We start from the raw sequence: 23,207 nt of genomic DNA, 5'->3' as shown, positions 1-23,207 counted from the left end.
CATTGTTCATCTATTGGAGCAAAATCTGATGTGTAATAACTGTGATGAGTGCTTTCTTGTCATCTCCAGGTAGGGGAAGAGTAACTGCCCAACATGCATAGCACCTCTCACACAACCACTCACAGACATTCACAGGCACTCACAGACGAACACAAGCACTCGCATATCCACTCAGCCACCTACACAGGGACTCACAGAGCCACTCACAGATCCACACATTTACTCACAGACTCACTCACAGATCCACATAGGCATGCACAGACCCACTCACAGACACACAGGCACTTATACACTCACTCACAGAATGACACGGACACTCACACACCCATTGTCAAAGGTGACAGGTTACATTTAGGATAAAAAAGTTTGAAAAACACAGAAATGTACTGAAAAACAAGATTACAGGGACATTATAGTCAGGAAATAGAATTTGTTTTAAACTTAGAAATTCACTGATAAAACAGGAACATTATATTTAGGCTCAACGTTCATCTGCAGAGAACCAGTGAAATTCAGCAGATATGGTTACCTGAGCTAGATATAACCTCCGCCATGCAAAGCACTGCTTATGACCTCACATTTGACATCGCTCATAACATGGTCAGGGACATCACTGATGATATCTCAAATGATATCACTGATTACATCAGTGAGGACATCATCCACAGAACCACTCACACACACCCCTATACAACCTCTCATACGCACACTCAAACAATCATATCCACTTAACCATATCCACATAACCATTCACATACCCATTCACACATCCATACAAGTACTTACACAGCCACTCACTTAACTATAGAGCCACTCACACACCCACTCACTCACTGATAGAGCCTGATCATTCAACCAGTCACTCCTCATACAGCCACTCACACAGTCACTCACTTACCCATACGGCTACTGACACATCCAGTTATTAACCTATATAGTCACTCACACACACACACTCACCTACACAGCCACTTACACACCTGTACAATAACTCACACACTCACTCACACACCTACAAAACCACTTACATAACCATTCACACATCCATACACCCACTCACTCAGTTACTCCCTTACCCATACTGCCAATCCCACATACACTCACTCTTCCATACAGCCACCCACACACCAACTCACTTAAACAAACACTCACTCACTAATAACGTCATTTACACACTCAGTCACTCTCTCATACAGCCATTTAGATACCCCCCATACAGCCACTGACACACCCACTCAATCACTAATACAGTCACCTACACAACCACTACGTCAGCCACACAGCTACTCAAACACCCACTTATACACCCATACAGCCACTCACACACCCACTCATGCACCTGTACAGTCACTGTGACATCCACTCACACACAGATACAAACAGTCACACAGCAACTCTCATAAACTATGTTACAAAAGGAGTCACTCATTAGTAGTACACAAAGTATACTAATTTAACTTGTGTGGTACCTTAGTATATACATTTAACACACAAAAATGTTTCAAAAACACTCACAATCACTGGTTGATGTCATCAGTGATGTCATTTGATATGTCATTAGTGATGTCATCAATGTCACAGATCATGTCATGAGTGATGTAATATGTGGGGTCATAAGCAGTGCATTGCCGGGGCGTACGTTACAGTTAACCCTGTTGACTATAACTACTGATTTTCACTGGTTGTGTATGAGTGGAATCTGAGCCTAACTATAATATCCCTGTAACCTTTAGTCTTTTCAGGGAATTTCTAAGTTTTTTCAAAATTCTGTTTTCTAACAATAACATCCCAGTAACCTTTGGTGTAGTCAGTAAATTTCAAAGTTTCTTAAAATTCTATATCCTAACTATAACATCTCTGTAACCTTCGTTTGAATATATGGTTTGCAAGTCTGCCTTTGCTCTGATCAAATCAATATTTTGCAGCTTGTATGTACTATCACTGTAACAAGATGTCATGGACCAAGCCTCTCTTCTCGATACATGATTAATGCTATTTATAGGCTAAGAATATTGTGTCTTTTGGTCTATTGGGATGGGAATGTTGGCTACATGGTAAATAGATGAGTATCCCTGCCATGAGTTACCTAATGACAAGTGAATATGGTACTCTGACATTCTTTTGGACCAGCACCCATGGACTCCTGCAAGTGCATTGAGCCCTAGGGCTGAGATTGACCTAGAGATCAAGAACCTGATTCTGAGGTTAAGTGCAATGCACCAAAAGAGTACATCTTTAGGGTCAGGAGTCTACCATCCATGTCCCTGTGACATGCAGAGTGAGCGGAGGAGGCAGCATACTCTTCATAATCCTTACCATAAAGCCCACCAGCCTGCTTATTTACAATAATGCTCATGTTTTATGATCAAAGACCTAGCACTGAGTTCTATGTGTGTGTTGAGTGCATGTGTTTTGTATGTTGCCTGCTAGCCGGACACATGCTGGTTAAGAATTTATGTATGCTATAAGCTAATTGAATCCATTTTGGATTGCCTTTGGTTTGACATGGCACAAGCTGCAGGTGTTGATTAAGTCTCCTCAGATAGTGGTAAGTGGAAATACATTTCTTACATTCTCGAGCTGGAGAGTGTTACTCTAAATATGGAATTATGCTGGAGACCAGGCAGTACTTAGAAATTCAATTAATCCCATGTAGCAAGGGGTTGTTTAGTATTCCTTCCTTCGCACTTTACTAAGAGAGAAATTTGTAAGTAGCGCAACTTAACCCGTAGGCATCAAGGCGCTGTATTCCATTTAGGTGATGGTAAGGGAGCAGTGGTGAGTCAGCAGATTCAATTGTTAGAAGGGAAGATGTTTCCAGACAGAGCCTGTGCTTTTTGCCTTCCTTTGAGTGGCCCATCCAAGAAGGCTGATGACAGCAAAGCTTCACAAGTACTGTGTTTGTGTAATACCTGCTCCTGTTTGGAACCAGCATCATTACCACCTTCTGTGAGAAAAAAAAACAAATGTATCTGATTTAGACCAAACTACTGAAAACAACAACAAAATATAAGTGTGCACCTTGCACATGTGTAGAAAAACAATACAGAGAACGAGTTAAGTTGAACCAGTCAGCTCTGTAAAAGTGTGCTTGGTCAGTTACAGAATAGTAGAGTCAATAAACATAGTCATTTTAAGATGAATTTTATAACTAATTACTTATATTTCTATCAAAGATTTTGTTTAAAGTAAACATGAACATTTACCATTTCTACAGAGTAATTTGATAACATATATTGGTGCAAAACATTTAGGTTACATGTGTGACCTTTGAATTTTTTGTATATATGTCTAGTATTATGTAGGTTCTAGATTTATGAAAATGCTTTTGGTAAATTGTTTTTAAAACATTTTTTACTTGTTGCTACTTTGAGAATGCAATAATAGGCCATAATTTCAGGTGCATATGTATGTGTATTAATCACTGACAAATCATTACCGAATTCTTAGATTTTATATATTTGATTGATTCTATAATGCTTTTTAACATGAATTAAGAGTTTTACACTAAATGAAGTATGAGCTTAAAGGTGTTTGAATTAACTTTCATTTTAGGTTGTGTCTTTTCAATGGCCTGATACAATGAACTTTGAAACATTTAGGAATGTTGCGTATTTGTTCTGATCATGCCACACTCCTTAAAGAACAAACCAAACACTTTTTCTTGATTCTCTTTTGTGTGGATTTCATGAGAACCTAACCTTTTGACCGTGTCCATGGACAAAGCAAAAATGTGAAAGCTTTTTCTCGCCAAACCTGTGAGGATGCAATGTACTGCTCTTCTCATGATTCATATGGGAAATTCTCCTGGAGTATCAATTTGTGCCTGCTAAACGGAAGAGTGATCACATGAGGTCACTCTGCAGTGGACTGACAACAACGTCTTGATGACAGACATGCCCTATGAAGACTAATGTATTTAGGGGGCTTGGGCTACACTGCTTCTTCGTTGGTTTTGGCTGCCTAAGGGCTCTTTGGCAATGCCCTTGACAACTGTGCCCGTTGCCATCTTTCCATTACTTTCTTGACTCTATTTTCCCTAATGAATTATCTTGTTTTCCTCTTGCCTTATGCTAATGACATTAATTGCTGGACTATTTGGAGCTGTCTGGTGAGAATCTAGACTTGAACGTGTTGATTAATTCTCCATTTCCCTTTGCTTATACTTATGGACTTTCACCTAGTGAACTTTAATTGGTATCCTTTGTCTTTACTGAGAGAATTCTATTTAACCATCATTTCTATTTAGAAACCACCCTTTGCATTCTTTGATTTGATAGACTAAATGTTTAGATGTTTGCTGCATACATTAGTATGCATGACAGAATTGCAAAATATGTTACTTGTATTCATTTTGAATCTCGAATACAATAAATATTTTATTGTAAAGAACTGTTGTAAGCCATTTGTTTGAGATTTCATGTTCTTTTTTTGAAACTTTGCTCGGGAGTCGGCTACCAATAAATGGTCCTCATTAGGGAGACCAGCAGTGGGTAATCCTAGATTCCACTCCTTACTACGATGAAGAAAGGTCGATCAGAGGACCAATGCCTCTGTGGTAAAGTATAGCAATAAGATTGTGAAAATTCTGCACTCCTACGGGACTTGTGCTGGAAGACTGGTTTTCTTTCATAAGAGCTTTTATTATCGCAAATCTGTCTTCCCACAATTGTCTGCAGTGCATTATGAATATGAAAGTATGAAAAGGAACCACCAAAGCCTTTCTTGAACTGTTGCTATCAATCCATATCCCTCTTTGGACGTTTTATATTAAAGTAAGTACAAAATCTTCCAATTTGGTATCAAGCTGCATTACTAATCAAGGACAGGGTTACTCGGAGAGTACTCAAAAAGATGCTGTGATCTGGGGCCTGAATCACTTAGTCTTCCAGAAATGAGGGCTCATTACCTGAAACCTCACATCTTGCTGCAGAACCTCTGGGTCTGCCTGAGACATAAGCTTGTAGCCTGTTGAGACGGGAAAATAGGAGCTCCTTGTCCCAAAGGAGTTGTTTGCCTGAATAGGAGAAGTCCAGCCATGAGTCAGGGAAAGAAGTGATGCAAAACAAATAATTTATCCAAAGGAGCATTCCTGGAGCCGACATGTGGAAACCCAATTATCTCCCAACTGGCCTGTTCAAAACAAAGACCTTCCTGGCCAGCAGAGATCTACCTGGGAGTTTGCTAATGCGACCACCAGTGAGGAAAACAGAAACCTGATTCCTTCTCAGCAGAAAGCCAAGAACGGTCCACACCATCCATGATGTACACTTGGACACCATCCGGCCTTTTACATTTCTAATCAAGTATGAGTGAGCAGAAAGTATTATCGATACAATTATATTTTGCATTCTTCTAATAAGAAAGGACGCAGAGAGAATGCTTGCAATACTAGTTCTGTTAGGAAATGTAGGGTATATTCTCTAGAACGTGCGATAATCATCAACAAAATAGGCTAACGCAATTTCACATATAGCTGTCTATCGTGGGAAAATAACACTGTCAGCGTCACATTCTCAACACAGCCGTAACATGCGATAGTGTCCCCATAATGCATCAAATGTCTGCGATGACATTACCAGAACGGCAATACAAATCCAAAACGGAATGCAAAAAAAGTTACATTAGGCCTAACTGCGATAAAAAGTCAGTGATAAGCAGCACCAGGCATGCAAGTCGAACAAGTCAGGCTGCAGAAATCAGTATAAAAGCAGCAACAAAAAACACAAACAGAACACAAACAATTGCCCTGCACCATGGAGGTAGCCGGAGCAAGTACAGAGAACAACCAGAACTCCACAAGCCCCACGCAGGACCAGCCTGGCCCCTCGGGGTAGGGAAGGTGAAGGAGAAGAAGAAGAGGATGATGCGGTTCAGTCCAAAGGAAAACAGGAGCCCGATAACAGAGGTGACACTGCCACTATCTACTTGCCATTGGTGAAATTGTCAGCACTAAATGTTGCACTTACACTTGTCCGAGTGATGTGCTAATGCAGAGGAGTGACATGCACACAGGGAATGTGTCTTTAAATGAATTTATTTGCACATGCTGTGCCTGTGGGCATTTTGTCCTGTCCCATGATTGCTAAGGACAGTCCCAAAGTGACGTGCTCATATGACCAAATTGTTATTGACAGTGTCCCTTTGGGCTAATCCTGCTGTTTCCGCACTGGTGTGTGGTCCACCAACCTCATCCTCATCATCATCGTCCAGTGCACCTGGCACATGAATCTATGGGGCATTGGTGCGTCCACATATGTTGTGCAACACACAACATGCAATGATCATCTTGCACACTATTTGCAGACTGTATAGGAGTTTTCCACCTGTGATGTCCAGGCACCTGAAACGTGACTTCAAAACACAAAATGAAAGCTCCACAATGCCCCTGGTGTGCTTGTGGGCCGCATTGCCTTGCTTTTGGGCCTGTGTGTTCGGGCTCGGAGAGGTGTCATCATCCACGGGCAGAGTGCATATCCTTGATCACCTGTGACAGGGGAAAGAGATGTGTCAATAGGTGGTTCTGCATTCTGTGTTGGCAGGCTTATTAGTATATTGGTGTGTGATGTGTGGGACTTTGGGGTTCATGTTTGATATGTCTTGCCTGTGGCAAATGAGAGGCACCCATGTGTATTGCGTTGCCTCTTAGCTGTTCCCCACTCCCCCTGAGCCTATTTACTTGTGTGCGCTGTGCGGTTGCATCACTTGCACTCCCAAGACACACTATTGTCATGACTGTCTGCGCATGCCCACAAGCCTGACAATGACACTGTGATGTTAGCCGTTGAAAGTGGTCGGCCACGTGTGTGTAGGCCTATGGTCACAATATGGTGGACACAGACTTACATGCAGTAGTTGCTTTGGTGGCCATCCTGAAAGTGAACCACGCCCTGAGCTCTGGCCTATCAATTTCCACTCCTACACTGGCCCAGCCCACTCGGCTTACGCTTACAGATGGGGACAACATAGCTACATGTCCAAGGTCTACCCCACTGCCTGAGGTAACATAGTTGCGTCCACTGTCTACAACACCAAATACACCAGCAGTATATATCCACATGGACATGTCTGAGCTATGCATACTTGAATCTCTCCAGCACATCACCGACTCACTTGGCATTGTGTTCATTCTGATTCATGGGTCACTTCCCTCCTTCACACATACCTGGTTCCCACCTCTCACCACATCCTGCTATTGTGTGGCAGAGGAGCCATGACGTGGATGGTCTGTTTACATGGCTGGCCCCAGTTACCACAGTCCCTTTTGTTGTCATGTCTGGTACATGGGCATGTTGTATATGATGTTGTAATGTGTGCATTCCCACAGTTGTGAGTTGCATGATTGTGGAGTTGAGGTGTGTGGTGTGTTCATTTGGTACTTACCAACGAGAAGTACATTTCCGCAGGTGCCATCCTCGAAGCGCTGATTGATGATGGACTATCAGAAGATGTAGGAATCATGCACAATGCCTGAATAGTTGGCGACGACATTGGTGAAGAGTGCCCAGTGGTCCACTATTGCCTGCACATTGATGGAATGGGTGTGCTTTCTGTTGCTGTAATTGTGTGCAGTGTCGGCAGGGGGCACAAGTAGGACATGAGTGCAGTCAATTGCCCCCAACACGTGCGGGAAGCCAGCTATGGCTTAGAAGCCTTGCTTGGTCTTCAGCTGTTCCTACGCAGTGTGGGGGAAGTGAAGGTGCTGGGGTACCAAGCTGATGATGGCATCCACGATAGTTTTAATGAACTTTGATAGGGCTGGCTGTGAGACTCCTCCGACTCTGGCGGTTGTTGGTTGGAAGGTATCAGAGACTAACAGGTGCAGCACAGCCAGCAGCTTTGTCCGTGGAGGGATGTTGGTTGTCCGCTGCGTTGGTACCTTCAGCCTGTGGGCAATGTGGGTCAGGATGTGGAGGATGGTTGTCCGTTTGAGCCTGTAGTGGGCAATGACTTCCTCTGGCATTAAGTCTGGTGTGTTTTCGGAAGGACCGCTGTCTTATTCTGCACTATCTCGGGTGTAGTCCGGGGGGGTTCTGTGGGGGTGTCGTCAGAAGGGGGTCTGGGGGTGGTGGCGGTAGGTGTTGTGGGCCTCTTGGGTGTCCGAGCTGCATGATCAGGAGCTCCATGACATGTGTTGGTCTGTCAATGTGGCTTTGGACTGGGCTCCCTTTCATAATGCAGGTTGTTATCCTGCTTAACACCACTAAAATATTGAAATCACCAAAAGGTGTCAAGGGAGTTTTTTTTTAAATATTCGCGATAAACCTGAGACCACTTTTTGAGCATTTATTCTGCTTATTTTTTTGTTAATTCAAAAGACATTCATAAATCAATTGGACATGTCTTTTAAAAGGAAACACCACATTAGTGAATCACACAATTGCAAAACATTTGCAAAACATTTGTATGCGTGATTTGGAACCATTTCTTTTGTGAGACAATGTATACAACACATACATAATACCAAACGTTATTTGTGACAAAAATATATACAACAAACCATTGATCACAAGACAAACAACGATAAATTATGTGTGTTAGCCTGAAATTAAACCAGTCCTGCATTTGCATTGAAAACACAAGGTGGACAATTGCTCATTCAAAGGCACATGTCTACTATCCTGCCTGTGGGAGGGTGGGGATGCATGTCCTACTTAATGGTGTTGACTCGCTAACCGGAGCGCTGTTACAGATATATATATTTTTTTGAACGTTAATTTATCAAAATCCACTGGAGCACATATATTGAGACCTAGCAAAGGCACATCGGGCAAACAATATCTACAATTGTGCCAAGTTTCGTGGAAATCCATTCAGCCGTTCGAGCTAAAAGTGAGTCCAATTGCATGGGAAAAACGCGTTTTGGGACCCCCTTTTTTCTCGGCCCCCCCTTGACGAAACCCCCCCCAAATTTTCAGGGGCTGCTCCGAAACAAAATGTTCCATTTTCCTGAAAATTTCAGCCAATTTCGTCCTCAAACGCCAAAGTTATTCGACATAGAATTTTCAACAATCCCATAGGAAAAAAATCCTAACTATATATACCTACTGGCGACCGCCAGTAGGTAATATATATATATATATATATATATATATATATATATATATATATATATATATATATATATATATATATATATATATATATATATATATATATATATATATATATATATGAATCTATAATATTAATATCTTTTTTTTAATATAAGGTTAAAACATTAAAATATATATTTTTTTTATATTTTGCACTACATTAAATATAACAATACAAAATACATTGCATTGCGTAAAGGATAACATTACTATTTCCACTCCAACAAGTGGTACAGTAGGTAAAGTGTTGGATACTGGGTGGATAAAAATTACTATTTCCTCTCCAGCAAGTGGAACAGTAGGGAAAAATGTTGGAGAGCGGGTGGGAATAATGTACTATTCCCACTCGACCGAGTGTAACAGTAGGGAAAGTGTTAGATAGCGGGCTGGTAAAAATTACTATTCCAACTCCAGTGAGTGCAACAGTAGGGAAAGTGTTGGATAGCGGCTGGGTAAAACTTACTATTCCCACTCCAGTGAGTGCAACAGTAGGGTAAAGTTTTGGATAGCGGATGGGTCAAAATTACTATTCTCACTCCAGTGAGTGCAACAGTAGGGAAAGGTTTGGATAGTGGGAGGGTAAAAATTACTGTTCCCACTCCAGTGAGTGCAACAGTAGGGAAGGTGTTTGATAGCGGGTGGGTAAAAATTACTATTCCCACTCCAGTGAGTGCAACAGTAAGGAAAGTGTTGGATAGCATGTGGGTAAAAATTACTATTCCCACTCCTGTGAGTGCAACAGTAGGGAAAGTGTTAGATAGCGGGAGGGAAAAAATTACTATTCCCACTCCAGAAAATGCAACAGTAGAGAAAGTGCTGGATAGCGGGAAGGAATAATTTAATATTCCCACTCCACCAAGTGTAAAAGTAGGGAAAGTGTTGGATAGCATAGGGGAATAATTTAGTATACCCACTCCTGCAATATAATTAACATTAATTAACAAGTAATTTTTTTCTCAAAATTAATTTACCTTCCATCATTTTCCCCTATAAACATTGCCTACAATATTGTAAAATATAAATAAATTAACAATTAACACAATAAAATGACTTTTAATTAATATAATATAAAAAATAATAAAAACTACATTCAAACTAAATTACTTCCTATCCATCTTCCCTATCAAACCACAACCCACTCCTAAAAAAGTATACAACTAGCATTGTTACAAACTTATTATTAATAATTATTACCTAAATAATTACTAATTAATATAACAAAAGGAACCCAATGAACATGATTACCAATTAATTATTAATTGTTATTAATCAATGTATAATTAATTATTAATAATTAATGTAATTAACAATATAAATGAATATAAATGATTACATACTAAATTATTAATTAATAAATAAATTAATTACAATTAAATTACTTCCGACCCTATTCCCCTATAAACCAACAACCCGCTACTGAATTAAATGACGCAAAAAGTAATTAACATATATTTAATTCATTCTAAGTAATTCTTAAAAATATATTATAATTAAATTACTTCCCACCCTAGTCCCCTATAAACTCACAACCCACTACAGAATTAAATTACACAAAAATTAATTAACAATAAATTCATTAATTTACAAAAATTCAGACATACATTACAAAAATAATACATACTTTTAACAGATATACCTAAACTTAAAACACTAAAAAAAATTGATATTTTTAACAACTCTATTATGACGGTCGATATTATTAACTTCGATATTATGCCAATCGATATTTCTTATCTGCATTTCGATATTCTGCACCACTATATTTTTGACAGTCGGTACTATGTCCACTCGATATTTTAAACTTTATATTTTGCCATATCGATATTTAAAATTCGATATTTTGCCTCTTCACCCTATTTCTTACCTCTAGAATTGTGCCCTGATAAAGCAGCTCAGTTAGGTATCAGAGATCAGGATTCACTCTCTGAACCTAGGCTGGGCCTGCAGCAGCTGTCTCTTCATTTTAGTGGCCTAACACAAAATTGAAGGCTCCCTTGCAGAAAATGCTGATGGGCACCTAAATCTCCCATATCTCAAATATATTGATTTGCATGGGGTACAATGGAAGCCACTAGAAGGGTTGGGGGCCCCATGGCACTGCAGTGGCCTGTGTTACAACACTCCTTTATTATTTAAAAACAGTGAACTAGATGCAGAAATTCCACATACACTGATGTTCCACCCTTTAACTTGGTTATTGATCGGTGCTTTGAGGAACATGCAAAGGCTCTGATCAAATTTGCAAAGATTTTGTCACACATTTCTAGAAGACAGATTGGTCTGTAGCAGATTAAGTCTTTTGTTTCTGTGTTTGTACAAGAGTAATAGATATGGGGCAATTTAGGTCCTACCACACAAGCACCATGCAGCTTATCTCCATTGTGGTGGTGCAGTGTTACCTGATGAGGTGTTAGCTGCATTTCAGTGCAGTCTCTACTGTAGAGTTGGACAGTGCGTTTGTGCTTTGTACAGCTTGAAGAAACACTTAGCACTTCTTTCCTAAGAGTTGAAAGAGTCAATACGTAGCTGCTGTAGTGCTAGCAATTGCATTGGAGACCACAGCTACTAACTAGCCCCTATTCTTCTCTCAAATGCCCCTTGTCAATTGAAGAGGCCCTATTAGTCATGGTCCAGACAGGAAGTGAGCATTAAGAGGAAGGGACACTTTATTCGTATCCCAATATTACTACACCATTACAGTCAGGGCTGGTGAACTCTTGTGAGTGTGTTGCAAGTGGGAGTAGATTTATAGGCTTAAAAAAACCATTTCACCCTTTGCATAATACCCTTTGTTGTTTTTGGTGCAGGAGCAGCGGCCAAACAGGCGTGCAAATCTCCACCCACACATACCCTTATATTTAGCAATAGCCTGTAGTGTGGTTTATGGGCCTCTTTCTGCGTGCATGTTAAGTTACCATGGCTTATTAGGAGTTTTAAACGCCATTTTCTGCTTTTTTGCACACAACACTCCTGAGCTGTTTTTGCAGAGTTAGCTTTCATGAAGGTCTGTACATGAGAAAAGGTTTGTTTTTCGACATCTCTAGACATACATTGTGCCTCCAGTCTGTACAGTAAGTGCTGAGCTGCCAAGGTTACCATAACATGCTAGCCTGTTTATCGGAGTGTCCGTGTAACACATTCTAGACACAACAATTTGGCAGCTGCAAGCCGAGTAGGATTTTGGCGCCTTTATCATAGCACACTTGCCAGAATTGAACACACTTGGAAGATTCCAGGCTTGCAGAGAGACTAACCGATCCTGATGTAATTTACACTTACTGAGCGGACAGGTAAATGTGACCCCCCTAAGAAAGCTCAAGAGACCTATAGTTTTATAATACATAGTTCCTAGATAGGGAGGGTGCTTCAAATATGCGCTTTTATCACCTGTTTGCACTATCATTGTAATATAATTCCTCCTTTTGTATTTTATGGAATGGTAACCATGCTGACCGTATTATTCTTGATCATATGTATGCTTATGTTGATTAAAATACTGCGCTTGAGATCACGTCGTTAAAATAAACATTTTAACCTTACTGTGTCTCTATTTTACTCCTGTTGTGGACTGGTATGAACGTATAACAAAAGAGTGTTCTCACTTCCCGCCATTCCTGAGTTGGTCCTAAATCGCATGTTCTAGGTTGTCTAATCATTGGTTTCTTTGCATTAGGATGAAGAGCTAGTGTGACACTGATTGCTAGTCTGGTAGGGGATTTTGGGTACTAAGGTGAGATTTGGCATACCCTAATTCACTGAGGTCCTAGATCTCTATGCACAGTTCTGTGTCAGAGCAGAATCCCTGTAATAAGGCGCCGCCAACGAGTGTGGTCTTATTGTGAGACACTTGAGTAGTGCTTATATCAGTCTGCGACTCCCTCACTATCGTTTCTGGTTGATGTTAGTGACGTATACAAAAACCTACCTATATTTACATAGATTGTTTCAAGCTTGATACTTCTCAAAGGTTTCCTCTTTGAATTATTACCCAGTTGTGCATTGTAGTATTGTATTGTACGTCTCTATTACTGTTTTGATATGGCTGCGGTTGATATCCTTTCAGAAAAGGGGGTGGTGATGAACAGAGTGTCTGAATTAAGCAGACCACTCTTACCCAGTCCAAAGATCAGGGCTCGATCCATCACTGTTATTTAGCTCACTGCCCCATCCCAGCTCAGAACCTGGCTATATGCAAATTAGTCTGTCCCTGGCCCAGTGCATCATGGGAACAGGGCAGACCAAACTACCAAGCCAATTCTTCACCAGAAAGGAGACAAGCTACCGGGGACCGGTTTCTGGCATTTCAGCCTCGTCGGCCCGGCTTGCTTGAATCCTGATGGAGCAGTGAGCAAGGGACTCATGTCTGAGTATACCCTGCCACACCTATAGTGGCCAAAAACGATTCAGAAAAGGGGGTGGTGATGAACAGAGTGTCTGAATTAAGCAGACCACTCTTACCCAGTCCAAAGATCAGGGCTTGATCCATCACCGTTATTTAGCTCACTGCCCCATCCCAGCTCAGAACCTGGCTATATGCAAATTAGTCTGTCCCTGGCCCAGTGCATCATGGGAACAGGGCAGACCAAACTACCAAGCTAATTCTTCACCAGAAAGGAGACAAGCTACCGGGGACCGGTTTCTGGCATTTCAGCCTCGTCGGCCCGGCTTGCTTGAATCCTGATGGAGCAGTGAGCAAGGGACTCATGTCTGAGTATACCCTGCCACACCTATAGTGGCCAAAAACGATTCAGAAAAGGGGGTGGTGATGAACAGAGTGTCGAATTAAGCAGACCACTCTTACCCAGTCCAAAGATCAGGGCTTGATCCATCACCGTTATTTAGCTCGCTGCCCCATCCCAGCTCAGAACCTGGCTATATGCAAATTAGTCTGTCCCTGGCCCAGTGCATCATGGGAACAGGGCAGACCAAACTACCAAGCCAATTCTTCCTGGCACACAGTCGTGTGGCTGTGCGTAATCATTTGCAGGAATACCTCATTTCTCTAGAGTCACATGCGGTGTTTTTTGTGGTTTCTGCTGATGTGGCGTACCCGTTTGAGTTGTATTACTCATGGGTCACATTTCCCGTGGTGGATGCTATTTCTGGTGTTTTTCACACTTACACCCCCACTGATGCTCCTGCGATGTACGCTCCATATCGGACGGTAGAAATTCCGATTTCTGTTTGGCAGCATGCCGTTTGGTTTAATGGCGCCCTCCCACACGTTATTACAGTGGTCAGACAAGGGCCGTTGTCCATTCCAGGCGCTACGTGTCAGGCTTACTCGTTCCTGGTCTTCGGAATAGTGCTGAAGATAAATGGGTTCCACCTCCCGACGTCCCCGGTGTCTGGCCGAAAGCATACAGATCACCAAGGCAGTCGAGCGAGGGAGGGAAAGGAAGGGGACAGCGGGGAGGGAGAGCTGTAACAACAATGCAAGTACACTAAGTATCCTCACAATACAATAGACACATAACATAAGAGTTTCCTTCCTTTACCTACATCTACAGAATACTTCAGATCATACCTGGAAAGGAAAAAGGTGGTGGCCTCAAATACCAGAAGAGATAAAGGAAAAACCAGGGACCAAACCTATCACAAGGAAACAAAGAACAGACTGAGAACACTTAAGTGTTGATCATATAACATGTAACAAACTTCATCTCCTCCTACCAGCATGAGTCCGGTATAGTTCTCAGGTCCGGGGCTTCCTTGTATCCCCTGGGAACTCTCTTCTGAAGTTTGAGACAAAATCAAAAGGTTGTGGAAACAAAACAAAGTTGTGGGCAACAGGACGTGTTAATACTTCTTAAAACGATCTGTACCCAATGGTAGTAGATGGCTCCTACATATATATAAGGTTTTTGTTGCTGGACGAACTGATTCTGTAAACAGCAGAGCCAGCGAAACAATCAGGTCTCCAAACAGGTACAGTTATAATTGGTTCCTTCTATCAGTCTCTTTCTGCAGTTCGAAGGTATACCAAAAATGTACAAGGGATAATAGTTCATACCCTGGTAGTTCACATACGTATTGTTGCTCAATGTTGAATCTCTCGGTCCTGGAGATTCCGAATCAGAGTATGCCACAAATAATGAAACCAGTTCGAGGAGGTAGAGTCTCCTTGACGGCAACAACTGATACTACGAACCGAGGATGAAATCTCCCCTCACGCTAGTTCGTAGAAACAACAGATTTGCACCCAACCCAACACGGGGTACCAAGGAATGAGTGCTAAGAGAGTTCTAGCACTTACTTGGTCAGTGGCTGAAGGCTCGCCACCTTACCGGTTCACTCGGCGAGAATAATCAGCAGCGTCTGTCTCCCTCGCTGCTAGTTTATTTCCTGGTTGTGCGCGATGAGACGCGCCACGCCCCTTACGTCACGGGCATGCCAGGAAATGTAGTTTTCTGGTCTTGCGCTCTACGAAGGAATCACAACAGAAGCAGAGACAGCGGCACTCACATACAGTTCATGACACTACGTGGCCTGTGTTGGCTGCTTACACCCGCATCCTCAGGCGGGTGCTTTTACAGCCCAACAACTGTGACCCCTATATGCCTCTTCGGTAGCAGTAATTAGGGGTCTGGTTCACTACATTACTCGCAACCTCCTGGGTGGGGCCCCGGGTGGTGTGACGCATCAGTTGGCTGTGGCGGTCTCAAACTAAGTCCCGTCATGGTTAATGCGGTCAAGGGCAAGTGTCCCCAGGATAAGGAAGAAATGCCTTTTTGGCTTGCCGCGAAATTTGACCAACTGGAAGCAGTGTTCCCGAATACTAGTCCTGTTGGGAAACACAGGGTTCTCACTGTGAGTTCGCAGAACGACTTAGTGCCTGACGTAACTGAGTGTGATTTTTGCGGCAATCTATATTAGGTGCTTTGGCACCCCGTCAATGACTGTTTTGCCCACTGTGATCAAGCGTGTTCAGGATGAGCACGGACCAGAGACAGCAGTGGAGTTTGGAATGCAACTCGTGGGAGCGTTTGATATGGTACACAATCTCGTCCTTGCAAATGTCAAGGGGGATGCGGTAAGTTTCCAAGGGCCAGATGTAGGAGAGAAAATACCGGTCGGTAACGGCCGATTTCGGCCGTTACGGACCGGTATTTAGGATTTGGCATGTAGGGGGCATTTCAATTACAGAATCGGTAAATTTACCGATTCTGTAAATATACAGAATCGATAAAATACCGAATCGGTAAATTTACCGATTCTGTAAATGAAATGTATGTGGCACTTCACAGAGTGCCACAGGCCCTTAGGAGTCGGTATTTTACCACCCAATCCTATTGGGTGGTAAAATACCGAATACAGGTGTGCATGCATATCTGTGCATGCACACCTGTGCAATGTGACACACAGACATGCCCTTAGGGCATGTATGTGTGCCACATGTTACACATGCCTGTATTTGGGGTGCTAGAGGATGTCAAAGTGCCACCCCCTGCACCCTTGCAGAAATCGGTATTTACCGAATCGGTAAATACCGATTCGGTATTGCCCATTGATTCCTATGGGCTTCAAGGCCCATAGGAATCAATGAGCAATACCGAATCGGTATTTACCGATTCGGTAAATACCGATGTTTACAGAATCGGTAATTGAAAAAAATAATTTTCCTACATCTCCCTCCTTTTAATTTACCGATTCATAGATACAGAATCGGTAAAATTCGGTATTTATGAGTCGGTAAATTGAAGTTACCTACATCTAGCCCCAAGTCTCTAATGCTCTGCGTGAGGTCCTCGACGCCGACAAACCCCGTCAGTTGCCGAAAATTATTACAGAGGCTTATACGACTGTGGGCCGTAATAGTTTGGGTGTTAAGCCTTTCGTGAAAAAAGAAAAGCAACAGCAAACTCAGCAAGGGTCATCTGATAAAGATTACCGCCTGAAAGTTCAGAAACAAAATCGGAGTAGGAACAAAAAACAGGGAAAGCAGCAGCAGCAAAAACAGGGTTCTCGTCCCGCTTCACCTACACCTGCCCCTGTTGAGCGTAAATATGATTTGCGTGACCGCAGTACTATTAAGTCACCTGATAGGTTTCAGGCTCCTGAACAACGTTCTCCTAGCTCTTTGCAGGAAACATCGGTAACAGCCACCGGTGGAGGAGCAGGCGTCAGAGGTCAAGCTGCCCAACAGAGCCGTGAGCAGCCTCGTAAGGCTGACGGAAAAGGCAAGCAGGACGAGTCACCGCGTCAAAGACCCCAGTTTCAGAAGAAGAAAGTTGCTGCTGTAACAGCGAGATATGCCACAGACAGTGAGAATGCAGCTTCGTAATCTGATATGGGCTCTGACCCTGCTGGATAGCGCAGCGGTGATTACCATTGTTCGATAGGTGCTGCGACCACTGCTGAAGGTGACAGCGACTGACACCTTCGTTGTTGTGGAGACAGCTGACACTAGAATGGCTCCCCCTGAAAAACTTTATGAAATTGTCCTTGTAATTAAAGGTGACATAGAAAGTACCATAAAAGGTTTTTTGGGGGAAATTCTAACGACTACTTATGATATATTGTTGGTGGAGGTCAACTGGCCCCCACCTTTTGTCCCGGCCGCTCTACAAGGGGAGGAGGTGATCCTCCCCGCTTTCGCGCCCACTGTGCCGAAGTAGCAGGCACTGCAATTTGCAGAAGATTGGGCTAAGGAGCTTGCGTCGGCATTGTACCATACTCACTGTGGATGGGACAAGTTTTCCCCTCGACATGAGATCCCTTTGCGGTCCATGCCACAGCCACAACCCCAATACCCCATACGGTGTAAGGCGAAAGCCTCTGTAGCCAAAATCCTTGGACAATTGGAATATCAGGGTGTAATTGAAACATCTGAGTCTCCGAAGACCAATCCACTTTTTACTGTGACCAAGCCAGATGGCTCTTACCATTTGGTATTGGATTACCGCCACTTAAACTCGCATTGTTGTACATGTGCGGTGCAGAATACTCACAGTTCTGCTATTGTGGATAGTCTTGTGCGTAACAGGTTTAAAACCACGCTTGACATTTCCAATGGCTTTTTTGCCCATAACTTGTCCCTCCTTAGTAGTCAATGGACGAGTTTTACCTGTGGTGGCAAGCAACGCCAGTTCCTTCGATTGGCCATGGGCTACAAGAACAGTCCAGGTGTTTTTGCCGCCCGAATTGTCTCTCTACTTGAGAGGCTCGACGCAGATGCATGTTCTTATGTGGATGACATTTATCTCACAGACGACGAATTATGGGCGCATCTGTGCCGTGTTGACTGCATAATTTGCCGTTTTGCGGACTTTGGCTATAAGTTGAACTTTGCGAAATCACATATTGCAGAGTACACAGTGTTATTCCTGGGCTCCGAGCTCAACAATGAAGGTAGAGGCTTGGCTCCTCACTTCTTGGAGAAATGTGCACTTTTGCGTGCTCCCACAACGCTGAAAAAGCTACAGTCCTTACTGGGCTTTTTGAATTTCAGACGTACATACATTCCGGAATATGCCCAGCGTATCAAATCGCTCTAGGCATTGATAAAACCTACTTTTTTCAAATCGTGCTGGCTGCCAGAACATTCAGCCATCTTGCAATCTTTGCAGGCTGACATACTTGAATCTAAGTTCTTGTTGACTCGTGATAACCAGACCAATCTGGTGATAAGAATCATGCCAGGGGCGGTGGGTTTCACATACCTCACTTTTAATGAGGGAGACACAGTTCCTATTGCTTACAAGTCACACCTTTACACCTCGGCTGAGTTGCGGTTTTCCACTGTGGAAAAAGTTTTGAAAGCAGTGCAAATGGCGATTCTTAAGGAACGTGCACTCTCGCAAGTAAAATGCATTGTGGTTGTTACTGCGTATCCTGCCTTGGAGGCAGTGACAAAGGTCAGGGTACCGAATTCCAAGGCTTTGCACCCTCGGTGGATACAATGGGCTACATCCTTGACATCCCCGGATGTGACGTTCATTTTCGATTCCTCTTTGCCCAAGCAGCTAAGGGTTCTAAACACGCGTATTCCACGGCCTGCGCAATTGTGGTTGGTACTATGGTGGATGGTGAGTTCAAGTCCGATGTTGTGCATACACAGACATTAGGGGACTGTACCGCCCAATTGGTAGAATTACGCACTCTGATGCTTGCGTCGGAGTACGCGGACCCCAGTTTGACTACACTTATTGTGAGTGATTCTTACTACTGTGTACACTTTTTCAATGACAATCTACTCTTTTGGACTCAAAATGATTATCGTGACTCCAAGGATCACACAATAGAACATAAAATGATCTGGGTTCGAGTGGCGGAGTTAAAAGAACATCTCCCACTCGTTTTTGTAATTCATACTCTGGGTCATCAGCGTGTTGGAGTTCACGCTGTTGGCAATGTCTCGGGGATGAGGCTGCGAAGACAGCAGTAGCAACATTTTCAGTGGCAGCGGTTACACGTTCCAAAAGTAAGATTGATGATGACATCTTGGCAGTTATTGTAGTATGAGTTTGTTCATCCAGCTCCTCTGACTATGCGCCCACTTAAGGACTTTTGTTGTATCATTTACACTGATGGGAGTGCCCAAGCAGCTAAGGGTTCTAAACACGCGTATTCCACGGCCTGCGCAATTGTGGTTGGTACTATGGTGGATGGTGAGTTCAAGTCCGATGTCGTGCATACACAGACATTAGGGTACTGTATCAACCAATTCGCAGAATTACGCACTCTGATGCTTGCGTTGGAGTATGCGGACCCCAGTGTGACTTCTCTTATTGTGAGTGATTCTTACTACTGTGTACAGTCTTTCAAAGACAATCTACCCTTTTGGACTCAAAATGATTATCGTGACTCCAAGGGTCGCACGATAAAACATAAAATTATCTGGGTTTGAGTGGCAGAGTTAAAAGAACGTCTCCCACTCGTTTTTGTAATTCATACTCTGGGTCATCAGTGTGTTGGAGTTCATGCTGTTGGCAACTGTCTCGGGGACAAGGCTGCGAAGACAGCAGTAGCAACATTTGCAGTGGCAGCGGTTACACGTTCCAAAAGTAAGATTGATGATGACATCTTGGCAGTTATTGCCGCAACTTAGAAGTGAGGTAATTATCCTAAGGATTTCCCTTTGAAGTACTCTTATCACTTAAGTCCCGATAAAGTTCCTTATGTGAGAACTAACAACGTTGGTGACAGATTGATTCCCAACGAGGACCGCAGACAGGCTTTGATTACAGCAGCCCACGCTGGGATGGCTTCAGCGCATGCCAGCGTGTCAGCTACTGTATCTCTCCTACAGCAACGATATTGGTGGCGGGGTTTGTACAAACAGACATGTGATTTTGTCCTTCAATGTGGCATTTGTCAGCAAATTAAACCTTCTTCTGCTGCACTCCCGCCCCAAACTCAGTTGTACGTATCTAATAAGCCACTTGCATGTGTTTATTTGGTTCACTGCGGTCCTTTCTCCTCTGATACTGTGTATAAGTACATATTAGTTGCAGTTGACTCTTGCACGTGCTTTGTCTGGGTGTGGCCTCAAAGGAGCGCTGATGCTAGAACTGTTGTAAGGAATTTATATGTCTTTGTGGGAATTTTTGCATGTGGCACCTTCCATTCGGACCAGGTTCCAGCACTCGCCTCTAAGGCGTACAAGGATGCCATGGCTTCATTGGGGTCCTAGTCACATTTTTGTCTCCATACAGGCCTCAGGGCAATAGTGTTGTGGAGCGAATTAACCGAGATTTAAAGCAATCCTTGACAGTGAAGGTGTTAGGTGCTGGCAGAGAATGGCTTACCCACCTGAATAGCATACAACGTGCACTTAATAATCTCCCTAGAAGGTCTCTGGGTGGGCGGACCCATACGAAATGCTCTTTGGCATTAAAATGTTTGTTCCGGACCTTTACAGTCTAGACATGGCAGCGGGAGCCGCATCCTTTGACGTAGACTAACATTCTAATGTTTTACAGAACCTACAAAAGACCAGAGAAAGTCTTGCAAAGAAACACTTGCCCTCCACGTCTGAAGCTGCGTTGCAGATTCCGGTAGTCGGCTGGCTACCCCAAGTTGGAGAACTGGTCTGAGAGAAGATCGACAACAAGAAAGAATTTGGTCCTTCCTATCAAGCTCCAGTTGCCGTGATTGGTGTGCAGGGTACAAGAACAGTCATTTCACCTCCTCTTCCTGGGCGAAAGGGGAACAGGTACATTTCAATTGACCATGTCAAACCACACAGGGTAGCCGATACTCTATAGTATGACGCCTGCAGTTTCGTGTCCAGCAATGGTGCGACATTCTGTTTTGGTCCCGGATCCTGACATTGGTCCTAACTTTGCCATTGAAATGAGTCCACTTACGAATCCTTTCTTGAATCAACCTGCTGGTGATCCATTAATGACACTGAATATACTTACCCAACTGATTTGTCTATACCTGATTTGGAGACCCGTGTGGCTAATCAATCGCATTTTTCCTTTGACACTGGCTCATCCACATCGAAGACCCTTTCGAAAGTTTTGATTTTTGCTACCTGGTTTAAAAAACATTTTTTGATTCCACCTTGGATTTACATTTGGCTGGGGCTGATTGCAATTTTTTTGTTCATGTCCATAGGATTTGTGGTATATTTTTTTCATTTTATCAATGGACACAATGTTGAAGAAAAAACGTCAATAAGAGTGATTGATGGAATTTTGGCTTCCCACTTCTCTTCGCACATCATAAAGAGGGACCAGACTTTTGTTAATATAACTGCTTGGCCCATTTTAGATGGGATTGTATGGATGCTGTAAAGTTAAAGATTCATGGTCCCACAGAGGTTATTAATGTTCCCAATGTACTCCGTGTTTCTATGAGGGATGTGGTTAAACAAAATATTCGCTCTGACGATTGGGATGTTAAAGCTGTAGAGGCTTTATTTAATGATTTGAAATACTATGCTGCCTTCGATGCTGAAGATTTATATTTGGAGTCTGCAAATTATGGTGATTTGTACTGTTACCAACATTTTGGTAATCACTTTCTGCATAAGACTAGCTCATTTAGAAGCATGGTTAATTTCACACAGTGGGAACATTGTCCCGCGCCAGTGGAAGGCAGCTCAAAACATTTTTGAAAAAGTTTTCCTATTTTACTGATTTTGATCATTCCAACCCTAGTGCATTTTATTTTAAATTGACTGGAGAGTCATTTTCCATGGTTAGACTTACGAACACCAAATTACTTTATTCGAAGTCCTTTTTTTCTTTTTCTTTTTGTTTCTCTCTTATTTTTAATTTTTTTTTTGTGTCCTCATTTGCCTTAACCCCACTTAAAGAGAAAAGAAAAAAATAAACCTCAATTTTTCATTTCGTGTCCTGCTGATCTTGTTGTTTCCTGCCATCAGCCAAAGACATTTAAATACTCAAAGGAGGATCGTGGGAAAGAGATTTTTACTCCACCTAGGATTTTACATATCCTGCTGGACCAGATGCCTGGAAGACCCTTTTTTGGTAGTCCAAGGAGTAATGAAGGCATAATCATAGGACCCAGGGAAGAAAATAAACAAAAAAAAAACCAGACTTCAATAGATCCCAAAAAGCCAAATGTTTCTTATTAAAAGTTCTAACCATATCCACCTTAGACACTTCATACAACGATGTCAACCATTCTGAGTGAGTCGGTGGTATAGACTCTACCCAATATTTGCATATTTGTCTTCTTGCCAGAAGCATTGCGTAGAAGAGTAAGGATCTTGCAGGGCCCCTAATTTTGCCATCAAGGCCGAAGATAATTAGCTGTAAAGTGATAGCCAAAGGGACCCTCAAGATGGATTCCATGGATGCTATAACTTTGTCCCAGAAATCCCATAGAAAGTGGCAGTCTTTAAACATATGTATATCCGATGCTTCTAGGAGTCCACATTTCTTACACGCTTTACCAGGCTGGAATTTTGATAGTCTGAGCGGAGAGAGGTATGCTCTATGGGCTGTAAAAATATAATTGCGCCTAAGCCAAGCTGGCTTGACAATTCTAAACAGAATGTTAAATGATTCCATCCACAACTACTCACATTGCAAATTCAACTGCTGTCCCCATAGGTCATCCGCAAGTTTAAATTCGCCATCTGCTTCCTCTGCAATAGCCCAATACCACATAGAGACCTCCCTTCTCCCTCCA

Source organism: Lissotriton helveticus, chromosome 11, assembly GCF_964261635.1.
Source record: "Lissotriton helveticus chromosome 11, aLisHel1.1, whole genome shotgun sequence".
Classification (NCBI taxonomy): Eukaryota; Metazoa; Chordata; class Amphibia; order Caudata; family Salamandridae; genus Lissotriton; species Lissotriton helveticus.
This window is presented reverse-complemented; position numbering follows the sequence as displayed.